Source organism: Artemia franciscana, chromosome 13, assembly GCF_032884065.1.
Source record: "Artemia franciscana chromosome 13, ASM3288406v1, whole genome shotgun sequence".
Lineage (NCBI taxonomy): Eukaryota > Metazoa > Arthropoda > Branchiopoda > Anostraca > Artemiidae > Artemia > Artemia franciscana.
The window spans coordinates 38817889-38836615 of NC_088875.1; the positions used below are offsets into that span (position 1 = coordinate 38817889).

At 34.6% G+C, this 18727-nt stretch overlaps 1 protein-coding gene across 7 annotated transcripts in view; it reads left to right on the forward strand.

Moving 5' to 3' along the window:
- The window catches only part of LOC136034907 (potassium voltage-gated channel subfamily B member 2-like), a 224209-nt gene that overhangs the window by 154092 nt on the left and 51390 nt on the right, over nucleotides 1-18727 (forward strand). The window contains exon 10 of one of the 7 annotated variants that reach the window (XR_010619286.1): nucleotides 16096-16212. The exons of the other annotated variants lie outside the window; for them this stretch is intronic. The gene's annotated coding sequence lies outside the window, so the exon portion shown is untranslated. The remainder of the gene's footprint in view (nucleotides 1-16095; nucleotides 16213-18727) is intronic. 7 annotated transcript variants of the gene reach the window in all.

The window sequence follows — 18727 nt, forward strand, 5'->3', positions numbered from 1 at the left end:
TTTACGAAAAAAAAAGCGCCGTAACTCTTAACTGACTAGCTTTGGTTATTTAGTTACACGGTTTAACTTAGTAACTCTGACGAAAGTGTTGAACAGCGTTGAAAGCTACATAATTTTGAAAAAAAAAACTAAAAGAAACATCTTATAAAATCGTGGTTTTCAGTTATCAATGGGGAGGGGGCAAAGAGGTTTGTTTGTGTCCATGGTACTCTAACTAGATTCTTCCAACGTAATCACCTCACAATAAGGTGACTTTCAAATTTATCAGTATTGCTAATGATGATCATTTGCTGCATCATTAAACCACTTGAGGTCAACTTAATGGATTAATGGATTTCTGAATGGATTATAAAACAACTATTTCTGATGAAATGCGAAGAACAAATACACGATGTAAGTACAAAACTTTCAAGATGCATAAAGTCGCTATTGAGCAGCATAGAAACTTGTCAAGAGTGTCAGATTTATTATTTTAAATCAATACTTTTAGTATTTACTGAATTTTTGGAATTCTCCTGTTTTTTTTTTCCAAAAAGAAATCGGATTTTCCTAGATTCAACTTCCTCTTAACCCAATCCTATTCAAAGCTTCACTCGTCACCCCTTCCCATCTAACTGCATTTTCCTTTAAATCCGTTCTCTTGACTACCTGCCACCTTGTTCAGGGGAGAAATGTTTCGGGTGACCAAATAATGGGTGGTCAAAAGTGCAATCTTTGGTAATCTATCACTCGACAGCCGTTAAACGTGATCTGCCCATCTTAACATTTCTTTTATGATATTTATTTATCATAAAAGATAAATAAGTGCAATTTATTGGCCACTTTTTGGCCAAAAAGTGCAATCTTTGGTAATCCATCATTCGACAGCCGTTAAACGTGATCTACCCATCTTAACATTTCTTTTATGATATTTATTTATCATAAAATATAAATAAGTGCAATTTATTGGCCACTTTTTGGCCAAAAAAACGCAATCTTTGGTAATCTATCATTCGACAGCCGTTAAACGTGATCTACCCATCTTAACATTTCTTTTATGATATTTATTTATCATAAAAGATAAATAAGTGCAATTTATCTGCCACTTTTTGGCCAAAAAATAAAATCTTTTGTAATCTATCATTCGACAGCCGTTAAACGTGATCTATCCATCCTAACATTTCTTTTATGATATTCATTTATCATAAAAGATAAATAAGTACAATTTTTTGGCCACTTTTTGGCCAAAAAGTGCAATCTTTGGTAATCTATCATTCGACAGCCGTTAAACGTGATCTACCCGATAAATAAGATAAATAAGTGCAATTTATTGGCCACTTTTTGGCCAAAAAAATGCAATCTTTGGTAATCTTTCATTCGACAGCCGTTAAACGTGATCTACCCATCTTAACATTTCTTTTATGATATTTATTTATCATAAAAGATAAATAAGTGCAATTTATTGGCCACTTTTTGGCCAAAAATGCAATCTTTGGTAATCTATCATTCGACAGCCGTTAAACGTGATCTACCCATCTTAACATTTCTTTTATGATATTTATTTATCATAAAAGATAAATAAGTGCAATTTATTGGCCACTTTTTGGCCAAAAAGTGCAATCTTTGGTAATCTATCATTCGACAGCCGTTAAACGTGATCTACCCATCTTAACATTTCTTTTATGATATTTATTTATCATAAAAGATAAATAAGTGCAATTTTTTGGCCACTTTTTGGCCAAAAAGTGCAATCTTTGGTAATCTATAATTCGACAGCCGTTAAACGTGATCTACCCATCTTAACATTCTTTTATAATATTTATTTATTATAAAAGATAAGTAAGTGCAATTTATTGGCCACTTTTTGGCCAAAAAATGCAATCTTTGGTAATCTATCATTCGACAGCCGTTAAACGTGATCTACCCATCTTAACATTTCTTTTATGATATTTATTTATCATAAAAGATAAATAAGTGCAATTTTTTGGCCAGTTTTTGGCCAAAAAGTGCAATCTTCGGTAATCTATCATTCGACAGCCGTTAAACGTGATCTACCCATCTTAACATTTCTTTTATGATATTTATTTATCATAAAAGATAAATAAGTGCAATTTTTTGGCCACTTTTTGGCCAAAAAGTTCAATCTTTGGTAATCTATCATTCGACAGCCGTTAAACGTGATCTACCCGATAAATAAGATAAATAAGTGGAATTTATTGGCCACTCTTTTGGCCAAAAAGTGCAATCTTTGGTAATCTATCATTCGACAGCCGTTAAACGTGATCTACCCATCTTAACATTTCTTTTATGATATTTATTTATCATAAAAGACAAATAAGTGCAATTTATTGGCCACTTTTTGGCCAAAAAGTGCAATCTTTGGTAATCTATCATTCGAAAGCCGTTAAACGAGATCTACCCATCTTAACATTTCTTTTATGATATTTATTTTTCTATTTATATATAGTGAGCCACATAGTTCATATAACTCACTGTTTTACATGCGGGTGGCCAAACAAGGGCTTAAAACTATCTTCCTCAACCTTCGAAGTACATTCGTGAACTATAGTTGACCATTGTTATGAACGTGATCTTTAATGCTCTAATCTTAGTTTACAAACTTATCTTATTTTTTTGCAAACTATTTAACTGCAAAAAGCATCCTCTGTCTTGGCTATCACTACTTGATATATCTTCACTGCATCTACCTTTTTGGTCTAAGCAGTAGCCGCAACCTAGTAAAGAGCAAACCTCTCCGCATTATAATCAAAATTTAAAACGCCTTTTAGACGAACTTTCAAATGTAAAAGAATCTCCATTTGACATTGAATCAGAAACAACAATTATTATCCATGATAAAAATAAAAGTAAAAAGTAGTGACGAAAAAAAATTACGGACTACGGAATGAGCTTGAGAGCCGTTGAATGTGGTGGTGGACGAAGCAAAATTTATGTTATTGAAATCACTTTGAAAATTTTCTGGAATCACTGGAATCAATCACAAAGATTGGAAACCTTTAAGAAAGCGTTTTCAACACTGCCCTAAGCATTAAATAAATTATATTTTAGCTTGGGTAACACTGATATCAGCTTTTTTTTCTCTACTAATAACACAAACCAGATATGCGAAGCTATAGCCCACTATATAAAAAGCAGAGGCGTAGTTACTAATGTAAAGAATAAAGATACAAAGAGTAAAAGCACAAAACAGAAAATACACAAAATAAAAAAGAATTACAGATTTGACTTCAAAAACTAAATCGATTAAACTGCTTCAAAGAAGGTCACACTCAGCAGCTTAATTAGAGTTCGATTACACAGAACATCTTTTGAAATATTCACTAAATAAAAAAAACTATTTTTTTTTTAAATGAAAGTAAGGAGCAACATTAAAGCTTAAAACGAACAGAAATTACTCCGTATATGAAAGGGGCTTTTCCTCCTCAGCGCCCTGATCTTTACGCTAAAGTTTTTACTGTTTTAAAAAGTAGAGTTAGGGCGTTGAGGAGGGAACAGCCCCTTTCATATACGGATTAATTTCGGTTCGTTTTTAAATTTTGATGTTGCTCTTTACTTTCAATTAAAAAAAACTTGTTTTTTATTTAATTTCTGAATGTTTTTGAATTAATGTATGATTTGATTTTGGCTCTTCGTACATGAATACTTAGAACGAAATTTGTATATTTTTTTGGCTAAATGACTTTTTCTTAGTTTTGATTAGACAATTTTGAGAAAAACGGTGTGGGGGAGGAGGCTTAGTTGTCCTTCAATCTTTTGGTTACATAAAAAGGCAACTAGAACTTTTAATTTCTTACGAGGGTTTTTATTAATAAAAAATATAAATAACTTCCAAGTTAACTTTCGTAACGAACTTCTATAATCGTGCATATTTATTACGTATATGAGGGGGTTCGCCCCCTCTTTAATACCTTGCTCTTTATACTAAAGCTTAAATTTTGTCCCAATTCTTTCAGAATGACCCCTGAATCACAAAGGCCGTAGAAGAAATAGTTGAAATTACTAAAAATACTTTAGCTTAAAGAACAGTTATTTAGGAGGAGATGAACCCCTCATATGCGGAATAATTTTCCGTTTTTTTTATTTTAATGCTGCTCCTTACTTTTCAGTTGAAAAACTTTTTCATATTTATCTTTTCATTGTTTTTGTTTTAAATAATATTAGAAAATACTGCGCCCCCTACATGGAATTTCTCTTCTCCCATGACAAATTCTTCCATGGAAAGCTCCTCCCATTTAACCCCCTCCCCTCAACCCTCTCCCTATCGAGGAAAAAAATCCCCTGAAAACGTCTGTACACTTCCCAATAACCATTACTATATGTAAACACTGGTCAAAGTTTGTAACTTATGGCCCCTCCCCTGTGGACTGTGAGGGAGTAAGTCGTCCCCAAAGACATGGTTATTAGGTTTTTTGACTATGTTGAACAAAATGGCTATCTCAGAATTTTGACCCGTTGGCTTTGGGGAAAATGAGCGTGGGAGGGAGTCTAGGTGCTCTCCAATATTCTTGGTCACTTAAAAAGGGCACTAGAACTTTATATTCCATTAGAATGAGCCCTCTTGCAACATTCTAGGACCACTGGGTCGATACGATCACCTCTGGGGAAAAGAAAAAAAAAATAAACACGCACCCGTTATCAGTCTTCTGACAAAAAATACGAAACTCCACATTTTTGTAGATAGGAGCTTGAAAATTCTAGAGTAGGGTTCTCTGATACGCTGAATGCGATGGTGTGATTTTGGGGGTGTTTTAGGAGTGTGACTTTTAGGGGGTGTTTCTCCCTATTTTCCAAAATAAGGGAAATTTTCTCAGGTTCGTAACTTTTGATAAGTAAGACTAAATTTGATGAAACTTATATATTTTAAATCAGCATAATAATCCGATTCTTTTGATGTGTCTATTAGTATCAAAATCTCATTTTTTAAAGTTTCGTTTACTATTGAGCCGTATCGCTCCTTATTACAGTTCTTTACCATGAACTGTTTGATATATGCACATATATAGGCTACACGTATATATATATATATATATATATATATATATATATATATATATATATATATATATATATATATATACAAACATATATATATATATATATATATATATATATATATATATATATATATATATATATATATATATATATACATATATATATATATATATATATATATATATATATATATATATATATATATATATATATATATATATATATATATATATATATATATATATATATATATATATATATATATATATATATACAAACATAACAAACAAGAAGAACAACTGGGAATTATTTTCGTAAGACAGTGGAATTCTAATTTGAATAAATACTTCGGCCCTATATCAAAGGCCCATCCTCAGCAAAACATAACTGTGTAAAAGAAAAAAAGATTTACAACTATATACGAAAAACAGTCCTAGCATCCTTACTTCAGCAAAGCTCGACCAGGACTGATAAACAAAGTGATATGAAACAAGGTAATTCATTGAAATGAAAGAAGAATAATTAAAAACACGTTTTTATTTTTAATCTTGCCTCTTTGGGAGCTAACCTCAAAGGTCTTTTTGTAACTGTTCTGTGCTAATGTCAACTGGTTTTAAACATATTTTGTAAGATCATTCTTAACTAAATTTGTGTATAGAGCATTTAGTGAATACTCCCCCAAGTCCCTAATTAAAGAAATAAGTCTGATTTCCATTGTTTCTTGAACTACCTGCTTTAAGCCTAGGTCATTGCTAATAAGAGCAGATTCTTTAAAAAGTATTTTTTGGCTAGGATTTTCAGGAACATGAAAATGCTGCTTAAAGCAGAATCAAAAGAAACATTAGCAATATTGGAATTTAGAGCATTGTTGATATCATCTTTATGCTGTTGTAGACGTTCCTGTAAATTCAGGTGGGTTCTACCTGCATAGTGTTTGCCACGGTTGCATGAAATTTTATAGACCCCGCTTCGGCGAGTAATTGGGGTTTTATCTTTACCAGAATCTAGGAAAGTTATGATTTAGATATTATTGGTAAATACTACATACCGATTATTTTGTGCGCTGGCTTTTTTAAGATTTACAGTGATTTTTGGGATGCATGGGATTTAAATTATGTTTGAGGGCTCATCGGGATTTTCACGTGGTGAACTACCATTGATTCTACGTGAGTGTCTTTTCAGTCTACGGTTAATTGTGTTATTAATAAATAAGATAGATAAATTGGTAATTAATAAATTACTAATAAATACTAATTACTAATAAATTACTAATTAATATATTGGTAATAATAAATAAGATTAAGAAATTGGTAATTAATAAATAAGATTAATAAATAAGATAGGATACCTGCTTCCAAAAAGTATGTGCCTGATAAAGTTTAGTTCCGCCGTGATATAGGAATTAAAACAAATGTTTAGGACACAATCGACAAGAGATATTACGACAGCTCTTTTAACTTTGGGGGGGGGGGTTGATTTGAATACATATGATAAAAATTTACAATTTACCTTAAAAATTTAAATTGCAAATAAAATCTCATTCTTAGATGTGTCAATTATTCGTAGCATAGATAAACCCAATTTTACTATTTACAGATAACCAACACAAAACAATGGGTATTTAAATTTTAGGTCCGACCACCCACAACAAGTTAAAAGAGCTGTCACAATCTCTCTTGTCGATCTTGCCCTAAACATTTACTTTGATTCACACATCACAGCAGAACTAAACTTTATTCTCTCTGTGAATAAACTTATTTCTCTCCTTGGACAATTCTCCCCCGGAAAATTCCAATATTTCTCCCCTTGAAAAATTATCCCTTACATTCACCATCCCCCTCCCCACCCTCCGCAGGAAATTCTCCCCACAAAATTCCTTTCTGACAATTTTACCCAGGAAATTTTTTCCACACGTAGAATAAGGACCAAATTTTTTAATTTAAAAGTATTTGAAAAATTTGATAAAGATTATTAACATGCCTGTTGGGATTGTTGGATAATTAATCTTCAGAAAATCCTAATAGTGTGATCGGAAGCAACCGTCAACTATTTGTGTTCAGTGGTTTGTAATTTCAGTCACCTTGAAAAGTACTCCAAGGATTAAGTAGGTATTTCGAGGGGGGTGGTGATTTTGGACCTAAGACATTCGGAAGAGTGTACTCCTTCTCGATAACTTCTTAAGGTTTCTTGCCGAAAGACACACATATATTCGATTTTATTTACATACAAGAATAACTCGTCAGAATCTCGTTCGTGCAGAATACCTTGCCAGTGTAGTGATAAGGTAGCTGAAAACCTTACCAGTGTTTATGTAGAAAACCTTACATGGCATCTAACGATCAGTTGTGTCTCTGCCATCAGAAGTATTCGCAGAAAGCCCATTTATAAACCCTCTTAAGGGGATTTCCAACCGTTTTGCAAACTATATTAATAATTACCAGACATGAGTGACATATCCTCAGCATAGCTGGAGCTATAAATTTTTCTTAAAAAAAACTGTAAAAGACTTAAAAAGCTGAATCAATTATTCATAAAGTAGCTATTTAATATACAAAAATGTAAATGTTCTTAAAAAGAGGCGACATAAAAAAAACAAAAAAAAAATAAATGTGAATATTAAAATTGAGACAAAATAAAACAAATTCTAAAGTAAGGGTTAAAAAAAGTCTGAAGAAGGGTTGATAGGAAAGACTGAAGTTAAACCTTAAAACACTAAGAACGATGAAAAAAGATATGCTAGACGCTTTTTACAAAAAAATATTTAAGCGTAATAGGCACAAAGCCTAGCCACGAAATCAGTACTTGCACTATCCCAAATTTTCGATATTTCTCTAAATTTCCCAAGAGAAATTTGGGTTCTCTGAAATTCCATGAAAAGTAACATCAGTCATGGAACAGCTATTAATTTGGCCGGGACTAAGATTGCTGTGCTTCTCTTTTCTTTTTAGTTTTATCACCTACTTATTAAAATTAATTATTTTCTTTGGTTTTTCTTACCAGTCACAATGCTAAACATGGTTCCCTGGATATCTGACCAAGATCGTGGTCATGACTTTTTTCCCATATTCACTGCATTCATAGTCCTGTTTTTAGCTCTTTCTGTACTTGTCATATCACGGAAACTGAAATTGTCCCTTGGAGTTATTAAGGCTGTAATTTTCTTTTAGCTTTCTTTACATGTCTGTCCAACGGTCCGATGATATTTTGTGTACTTACTTAAGAGTAAGATGCAGAACCTATCTCAGCTCCTTTCCTCGGACGTATCATCTAGACTAATAGAAAGAAATATTTGAAACAGAATAACAAATTTTCCCTTGAGGATATTCGTTTTCTCTGCTTAATTTTCCTAGCTTAAATCTTACGTAGAGTGAAATTGGAGAAATTTTTATTTCTGCCAAGTTCAAGGGGAGAAAAAGTGAATGCCAAGGTTAAATGTATTTATTTACACTAATGTAAGCTGGTGGAGCTGGCTTGTGTAAGGCTGAAGTAGGTGTGCTCAAGCCCAATAATATATAATTTGTTTAATTTTTTGTAAAAAAGGTGTAGGCTGGACAAATGCCAAAACGTTTGCTAGGTTCTATAATAAACCAATTGAAAGTGTAAACCAGTTATCTGTCTTTTGAAGTTACTCATCGCATTCTGTTATATTTCAATAATCTTACTACAAATGAATTTTTGTGCAGCGGCCTCTTTTTATTGAATAGGGCTATTATTGGTCATTAGTGTTGGTTTAGCTCATGCTGAACTTTAAAATCTCAGTTTAACTCGAGGCGAAGCTAAGGCGCTCCTTTTGGAGTAGAATTGATAAATTAAACGAAAACTTACCAAGTTTGAAGTTTGTTAGTAATTCTACTCCAGAGAAGGAGCGCCAGCGTAGCTGAGAGTTCAACTGCCCTCTCAATTTCCCTTCCCGTTGAACTCTCAGCGTTTCATCATGAGCTTAACCAACGTATACTACAACGACTTTAAAATACTGGTTTTGGTTTTGGTCAATTGAGGCGATTGCACGCGTCTATCTCAGTTGAACTCTCAGCTACGATGGCGCTCCTTCTTTGGAGTAGAATTACAATCAAACTTCAAACTTGGTAAGTTTTCGTTTAACTTATCAATCAAATGACTTCTTGCTATCTCAGAAAGGGTTTAGGTTCGGAAAATGAAACTTTCAGGGATGAATCTACAGACTAAAGTATTTCCCGGGAAGGTGTTTTGAAGCAACTACCTCCACTCCTTTTCCCTCTAGAGGGCCCTAACCTTTGAAGACCTTCAAAAATATGTGTTTTATGGAAGTAAAACCTTGTAAAATAGATTTTCTGCTTAATTGAAGTACAACAAAATTGTTTTCAGCTTCATAACTTTGCTCAATTCCATTTTATAAGGTTTTAAAGATATGCAAATACATTTCCTAAATTAAAAAAAAAAAAAAAAAAAAAAACATTGATATGGCTCAAAATTCTACTCAAATAGCAGGAATTGCATTTTCAGAACTAAAGGCAGAGAAAAAGCAACTAGTAACTTAAAATTAAGGTAAAATGTTCTTTTGTCAAAATTTCAATTTTCAAACCTGTCATGTAGGCAAATTTAAGGGCCCTCTAGAGGGAGAAAGAGCGGAGGTGGGTACTTTAAAATACCTTCCCGGAACATACTTTAGCCTGTAGACCCATCCATAAAAGTTTGATTTTCCTAACCTAAACCCTTTCCGAGATAGCAAGAAGTCAATTAACTAGAATTTTACCGAAAAAAAGTTCTAATTTGTAGACGGTATTGAGATATTTATGCAGGCTTTTCTGCTGGGGGGGGGGATGTACTTTTGGCCAAACAGTAAAAATAGTGAATCGTGGGAATATTTTAGGAAACTGAAGGAAAATCGTAATAAGCTCAAGCTTCTAGGGTCTTTAGGTAGGATTAGCAAAGTGGTTGATACGCTAGACTTGAAATTTTTGGTCGTGAGGACAAGGGTTTGAGATCTGGTGTTGCTGACTATTTGGTTTGGAACGGGGGGGGGATCAATGGCGTGAATATATAAGCTCAGCCAGAGTCAACCATGCTCTAAATGGGCTCCTAGAAAAATCCGGGGAAGGTAAACAATAAGGGTTTGCAAAAGCACAGGAAGCTGGCCCCCAGCCCCCCCCCAATGCACATCTTGACCCCAGGGGCCATAAAACAGAGATTAGCACTGCCATTAGGGATCGTAAATTACAGTGTTGTTTTCTTCACCGCTACCTACCTAGGAGAAATTACCACCTATTTCATATTTGTGTATTTATAATCGAATTATATAATTATTATTAGCCAATAACATCTAATTCGCTAAAGCACGAATTCGACCCTTTTGGAATTGTGATAGCCCCTTTGCTGAAATAAATAGTATCTGGTATTATCGAAATAAATATGAAGTCTGAAAAAACCGAGACTACTACTTTTACCTTTACTCAAAATACTCACTCATAGCTATTAAAATAGATAGAGCCTATTACTTCCGTTCCATCAAATGTGAGTAAACCCTTTGAAAATATTTAAAGTCTCATGGCGATTTTCTATTATATGATAATCAGTTTGAATCATATTGGGTAATTGGTTGGTGTTATTAGAAGATGTGTTATTGGTGTTGGTGTTATTAGTATCCTCAGAGGATACTCCTCCCTAAAAGCAGAACCACACACCAAAAATAACAAATTTCAACGAAGCTTAATTGAAACCCATTTACTCCCACTCTGTAACTCCTCAAATTTCTTGGCACTAACTGACACCAACATACCCAGACCTATAATCAATCTTACATAACCATCACAATTAACCCCACTATTGTGTCCTATGTGTGTTGGCAGATTATGTGTACAGAAACAAGCAACAAAATCGTGACAGCTGATGTCTCGTTTAATATCTGCTGGATTTGTTTTGTAAGTTATTGCATGCCTGTATTTAAGCGAATTGGAGGGTTTTATTGCTTTCACTTGCTGACCAGAAAAAGAACTTGAAGCCAAGTTTCTCTTAAATTAAATATAAAGAAATATTTTGTTGAGTGTAAAGGGCGTCATTAAAAGTCAAAATTGACAATTTTTTTCTATTTGAGGGATGCTGCCACCCCATCAATCGCCTTTCGTTTTGTTGTGAAATTTTTTGAAATCACTAAAAATTATTCGTCCCTTTTATATGAAATTATGCTGATAGGTCTACTGAAAGGGACACAGAAATACTTTATTATTTTTAAAATAAACATCAAATTAATTAAAGCACGTTTTGTAGTTTTCAAACCTTATATTGACAAGTCAGATGTTCCAGTTGTAAACCAACACAAACGATGCAACAGTGATGCAACAGTGATGCAACAGTGATGCAACAGTGTTGATGCAACAGTGTTGGTGCAATTTCTAAATATGTAACATAAGTGCTAGAGGATAATATCTGCTGAATTTAATTGAAATCAAATAGGATACTTTGTGGATAAGGATGACAAGAAGCCCTCTCCTCACAGAGGTCTGATTGAACAAAGGTATTCGAGAAAACAACATTAGCCACTTACCAGGTTCTGCTAAATGACTTTCACAATTAACATAGTAAATAGGCATATGAAAAGCGGTCTCGATATGATATTCATACCCTCCCTCCCCCTACCACAGAGATAAGATCTAATAGAGGCCATAAAAAACAGAATAATTAACCTAGGTCTTAAGTGATTCACGGGCTACAGTTGCTGCAGCACTTCAAAAGGATTTTAAGTTATCAGGCAAGTTTTCTATTCTCCATTACTTTCTCTATTCATTGGTTCAGCTGATTTTCTTGCTTTTTTGTCGTCTTTTCTTTCCTTGCCATTCTTTATTATTATCTTTGTTCAGTTATGTATTTTCACGTTCTTTCAATTTACACGAACGGTCGGCCTATAGCAACTTCAAGTTTTTGACAGAACGCACAGTTACACTAAAAGACATGTACCGTACATACGTCATGATAGGAGGGTGGTCAAAAGTTTAGCTAAACCTCCTCATCTCCATATTTACAACTTGATATCAATTAATATAAGTAATATTTTATTAGCTTTGATTTTTGAAACCTCCACAAGTTAATCAGTAATAGCTAAGTTAATTTACTAGGGACTAAGGTGGTCTTCTGCAAGAATTTGTACCTAAAATTTTGGGCCTAAGCAATGAAATTTGACAGTTTCTGATTGTATTTCTGCCGTATTGACAAGTGTTGCTTCTTCTTTTACGTTTAATTTTACATTTTGGCCTCTTATTTGTTTTTCGTGATGGCATTTGATGACAGAAGCTTGTCTGTTTAATGAGTTGCTATAGAGAGAATTAGCTACTCAGATAACGTACTTGACCCCTGTTTTGGGTTTTCACCATCTCCGGTCTTTTTTACCCCACTCCCCTGCACACAATGAAATATCGACTTGCGCTGCATGGCTAAATTTGTTGAAGTAACCAGTTATTTTAAGGTCAAACCCGGTCTAGATTCCCCCATTTTCCTTCCGTCCAGTTTTGCCTTTTTAGCAGCCACAGTGTGCAGCAAATCAGTCATATGTGCAGCATATCATTTAAAGCTGCATCGTCGACGTATTTTCGTGTTTTATATGTGATTCCAAAGGTTTAAGTTTAGCGTGCTTTGTAAAAAGACCGAGAAATTTTTGAATATAAAGCATTTCGCCGTTTCGTCAACAGTCATTTGCATCCACAATGGAAGCAAGTCCAAATAATGTCGTATCAATATGGGAGTTTGTCTGGGTGTTTACCTCATCATGATTCCATGGTTTGTCAAACGAAGCCTATGTCTACTTTTTTATATTCTATACCGCGATATTTGAAAATATATCCTAAACTCAATACAGTTTCAAAAAGTCATATCTCAGATTAGGAAACATAAAATTGTAGGATATACAATTTAATTATGGAGGTAGACAGGATGGAGTATGGATTTGTTTATGGAGGTAGGAAGTATGGTGTGTAGACAGGGAGTATGATCTGTGACGGCTAATTAAACTTTTATGTGTTGCTTAGGCTGGGAAGGTATTAACAATAGAATGCCAGTTGCACACTATAAGATCAATAGTGTAAGGTGTCCGTCCATGTGCCCCGGTAGAACCGACTAATGGAGACGGTAGTGACTCAGATGAAATTTACATGCAGTTACAGGAAGAATTAGGCCAAATCCCCATATTGCCCTGGTTGGTACAAATAGGGACAAAAATGTACAATTGATGAAGGGTCCATTTTTCTTGGCACAATAATTTAGAATACGGTTTTTGGTGACAACATGTCCAATGAATTAGCATGGAACTCGCATGATGGCAAAACAACTGGCAGACAACTGGCAACTGTCTATGTGCCCCGGTAGAGCCGACTGAAGGAGACAGGAGTGACTTAAATAAAATTTACATGAAGTTACAGTAAGAATTAGGCCAGATCCCCGGTAAAAATGTTGCACATTGTTATTGAACTTTATTGGAACCCGCATTATGGCAAGACAACTGGCAAAACTAGGGAAGACAACAGACACAATTATCTAGATACACCTGATACGGAGTTTGGTCATCACATGACCAATGATTTAGCATGGATCTCGCATTATGGCCAGAAAACTGGCAAAACTAGGGAAGACAACAGACACAATTATCTAGATACACCTGATACGGAATTTGGTCATCACATGGCCAATGATTTAGCATAGAACTCGCATTATGGCAAGACAACTGGCAAAACTATAGAAGACAACACACAATTATCTAGATACACCTGATGCGGAATTTGGTCACCACATGGCCAATGATTTAGCACGGAACTCGCATTATGGCAAGACAACTGGCCAAACTAGGGAAGACAACAGACACAATTATCTAGATACACCTGATACGGAGTTTGGTCATCACATGGCCAATGATTTAGCATGGATCTCGCATTATGGCCAGAAAACTGGCAAAACTAGGGAAGACAACAGACACAATTATCTAGATACACCTGATACGGAATTTGGTCATCACATGGCCAATGATTTAGCATGGAACTCGCATTATGGCAAGACAACTGGCAAAACTATAGAAGACAACACACAATTATCTAGATACACCTGATGCGGAGTTTGGTCACCACATGGCCAATGATTTAGCATGGAACTCGCATTATGGCAAGACAACTGGCCAAACTAGGGAAGATAACAGACACAATTATCTAGATACACCTGATACGGAGTTTGGTCATTACATGTAGAATGATTTAGCATGGAACTCGCATGATGTCAAGACAACTGGCAAAACTAGGCAAGAAAACAGAAACAGTAATCTAGATACATCCGATACAGTGTTTGGTTATCACATTGCCAATGATTTATCATTAAATTCCCATGATGGCAAGAAAGCTAGCCTTACTGATTACCATGATTGCAGCGTCAGATGCAACCAGATAAAAAACGAATCCTAAGCCATCGCAACCGTAAATTTAAAAACACGTTTAAAAAAAAAACTGTCAAGTGAGAAAGAATCAACATTTGAAGCTGATTCAGGAATGGCAACTGTTACTTCAGTTAATCTAAAACTGAAAATTTATTGCAAAAGAAAACTTATTAGTATTTATTATTGGAAGTCAAAGACTTTCAGGATCTATACCGGACATTAAGGTGTACACGAATGCCATTCGTGTATGATAATAGTAATGGTTGCCATCTGCTTGTGTCTAGCATTAATTTAAAGCTGTATTTTAGGAAAGATAACGGTGCTCTGGATGTTTGTAACGCCGTTGGACTGCATGATGAGTATTTGAGAGGAACTTTTTCTAGAATATATGGATATGAAACTGGAGAGTTAAGAATTTCATACTGTAGATTGTAGATGGAGTAATTTGTGAAAATAGTTTGCAAAGTAGAAGAAGATGTCTTAGTCAGGAAAGATGGAAAAGCAGCTAGGAATATTAATAAGCGTGCTTTAAAATTGATAGAAGAGAGCAGGGGTTTTTAAAGAAAGTCTCTTAAGTAATAGAACTTATGAGAAACAAGTATTATCCCCTCACTGGTTTTTGTGAGACCCATAGCCACTACTCTTTTCTTCCTCCAATGTATTGAGAGGCAAAGAAGTTTAACGGCGATACCCTCTAGACACTGATCTTCAACATTCAGGTGTATGTCAAGTAATAGGCAATTTTTTCTAAAAGATACAGGTGTTAATTACGTAATAGGGAAGATTTTCTTAACAATGCATGTGTTTATTACTTAAAAGCCGTGAGGGATATATAACCTTAAGGACCCCACGCCAAATAAGGATTTTGTAGGATAGTATGTAATAGGGAATTTTTATTGAGACTTTTCAAGACTTTCTCAAAGACATTTTGCTTCAAGACGTTTTTCAAGACGTTTATATGTCATTTTTCTCCAAGACCTTTTAAAGACGTTTCAAAACATTTCTAGGTGCTTTTTAACACAATTTTCTTCAAGATGTTTCAAGACATTTCAAGGATTTTTTTCAAGACATTTTTCTTCAAGACATTTCATGACATTCCAAGACGTTTTTTAAGACATTTTTGTGAAGAAATTTTTCAAGATTTCTTTAGTTCTTACGTAATATGGAATGTTTATGTATGTTGAGGGTGATGCAATCTTGCGTGACTTGGCAGATTTATTGGGAACAACGCAGTCAGACATGACATCTTTCTTCCGGGGTACGTTAGAAGGGGCACACACATGAGGTATTTTTAATGATGGCGCACACGTTGGATGTCACGTGTGTCTTTTTTCTTCTTTTTTCTCACGAAACCTTTAAATTCCAAAGTTTTTTTCTCTGCACTAGGATTTGAAAGAGATTTTCCCTCAGCAGAATGGAACGATAGACAGCTGGTTCAAGAGAACCTTTCTAATATTTTATTCGAAAAATAAATTCTACTTGATAGCCTATTCCACGCAAGGAGAATTCCTTGTTCCCTTTTCTAGAATGATTAAACTGACAGTATGTTTCTAACCCTTTCCCCATAAGAGCGTGCAAGCATCTCAGTACTATTGATTTCTTATCTATGAGATTCATCTGCCTGTTATATCCCATTGATTTAAATCTTGACACTAGCAAAATCACATTTTGAAAAAGGAAACACGCATACGAAAAAAAAGAGATGTTTTTTTTTACAGACGGTTATTTCTGAGAGGTTTGAATGAAAATGCCACGTTTCGTTGAGCCAAGACTATGCATATTCATGCCACCAAGTCAATATGTAGCTGCCCTGCCATAAAAAGCGATTCCAGAGGGTAAGCATTGTTATTATAGGTATATTTAAACCATGTTAAGATATATTTCTGAGAGGTCTTAATGAAAGTGTCTCGTTTCTATTGCTCTGCCTGTTAAATTCCATTAATTTTAATCTAGGCACAAGCAAAATCTCATTTTAAAAAAATAAACACACATACGAAGAAAAAAGAGATACTTTTTTGCATTCGGTCATTTCTGAGAAGTTTAAATCATTATGCCACGTTTCTTTGACCCAAGACTATGTATATTCATGCCATCTTGACAATATTGGCTGTCCCACCCTAGCAAGCAATTCAGGAGGGGGAGAACTGTTGTTATAGGTAAATTTAAGCCATATTAAGAGATATTTCTGAAAGGTCTGAGTGAAAATGCCTCGTTTTTGTATATCTATTAGATGCACTTACCTATTTCATTCCATTAATTGAAATCTTGATAATGGAAAATCACATTTTGGAAAATTAAACGCCCAAACGAAGAAAAAAGAGCGATATTTTTCGTGTGGTTATATCTAAAAGATTTTCATGAAAATTCTACGTTTCTTTGAGCAAAGAATAGTATATTCACACCACCGTGACAATATGTGGCTAGCTCATCCTACCAAGCATATCAATAGGGGGAAGATTGTTAGTAGAAGTAAGTTTCATCCATAAGAAGAAATATTTCTGTGAGATCTTAATAGAAGGCCTTGTTTCTTTGTATAAAAGTTAGATTTCAGTCCCCGTCCACTGAAAAATTGTTTTAATAACTCCCATGTCAACCTTAAGCTGTAGAACATGTTAGTCTGAGGAAATTCACGTCACCGAGGCAAAATATGAATGACACACGGCACCCTCTAGCACTCCTTCTTATTCCTAAGCTATTTTCAGCTATTTTCTTCTGAAAAATCATTCTTTTAAACTATTGGTTCGTGTCTTCGCCAGCCATCCTAAACGCGATGCACCATTTCAATTCACTCCACCATACCATACTACCAATGACATTATGGAACCCTTTGACACCCCTCATCATTGTAAAGACATTTTCTAGATATTCTCTTGTTAGATCATGCTTTAAATGCATTGATTCTTTTTTTTGCAAGCCAACTCTCCGTGATACGCCATGTCAATTCACACCACCGTGCCACACTACTATTGGCACTCTGGCAAACTTTGGCACCCCTCAACATTTCTAAGACATTTACCAAATATTTTCTTGTTAAACATCTTGCTTTAAATCCATAGGCTTGTGTTTTTGCAAGGTACCATCAACATGGTACACCATGTTAATTCACGCCACTGTGCCGTGCTATGACTGCACCCTCCGGCATACTATGGCACCTCTCATCTTTCCTAAGACATATTATTTTGGAAATTGATATCCAATTCCACCGCCCTCCCGCTCCTGCCCCCACTTACAGCATTTCCAGTTCCGATTCTGCTTACTCCGACCACAATTCAAGCCCCAGTCCCGGTTCCATCGATTTTGGTTCCGTCAGTTCCGGTTCCACCACTTGTGACCTACCCCGATTCAACAGCCCAAATTCCACCGATTTTGCTCCAAACTCCATCAGTTCCAGTCCCAAATCCCGTTCCACAGATTCTGGCTCCATCTGTCCCAGTACACACCTTCTGCCCTCGACTCTAAGGTACCGCTTTCGCCAATTCCACTCCGAGATTATTACCTAAATCTTGCAAGGTATTGTCAAAATTTTTCCTGGCACGAATAAAATAAGTTCCTGGTGCTATCATAACGTCTCTAATATTTTCAAAATCTCAAATGGTTTCATCAAAACCCTGTCTGTTCTTTCCCAATTTAACATACTATAATGAAATCGTATCTTCTTTTGTCAAGCTAATCAAAAGTGTAACCAGAATGATTTTGGTAGTATAAACATCCTGTCCGAATTTATCAAACATCTTGCATAACATTATCAAAATCTTGACGGATATAATGAAAATTTTCTATGGTAACATCAAATCCTTGCATGATATTATCCAAAATCTTGCAAGTTATTAACAAAATTTTGCATGATACTATTGAAATCTTAAATGACATTAACCAAATATTTGCAACTACAATCAAAACATGTCTGCCATTATCAAAATATAAATGGTGCTATCAAACTCATGTTATCTATTAAAAAGGTTTAATCTAGTGCTATCAAAATCATGTCTGCTATTATCAAGATTATAAAAATCTTGTCAAATATTTTCAAAATCTCAAATGATATTATCCTTGTTTGAATATTACACCATGTCATGTTTGAATGTTACAAAATCCAAAGTCTTGTGAGATATTATGACAACCTTGTTGTTTTATTGTCTAAATCTTGCAAGTTATTATTAGAACCTAGAATGATGCTAGCGAAATTGTGCCTGGTACAATCAATGTATTATCAAGCATTACCAAAATCTTGTGGGATATTATCAAAATCATGCCTGAGATTGTTAAATATTTTGTATTACATTATCAAAATCTTGCAAGTTATAAACAAAATCATTCTGCATGGTGTTATGAAAATTCTACCGCACACTA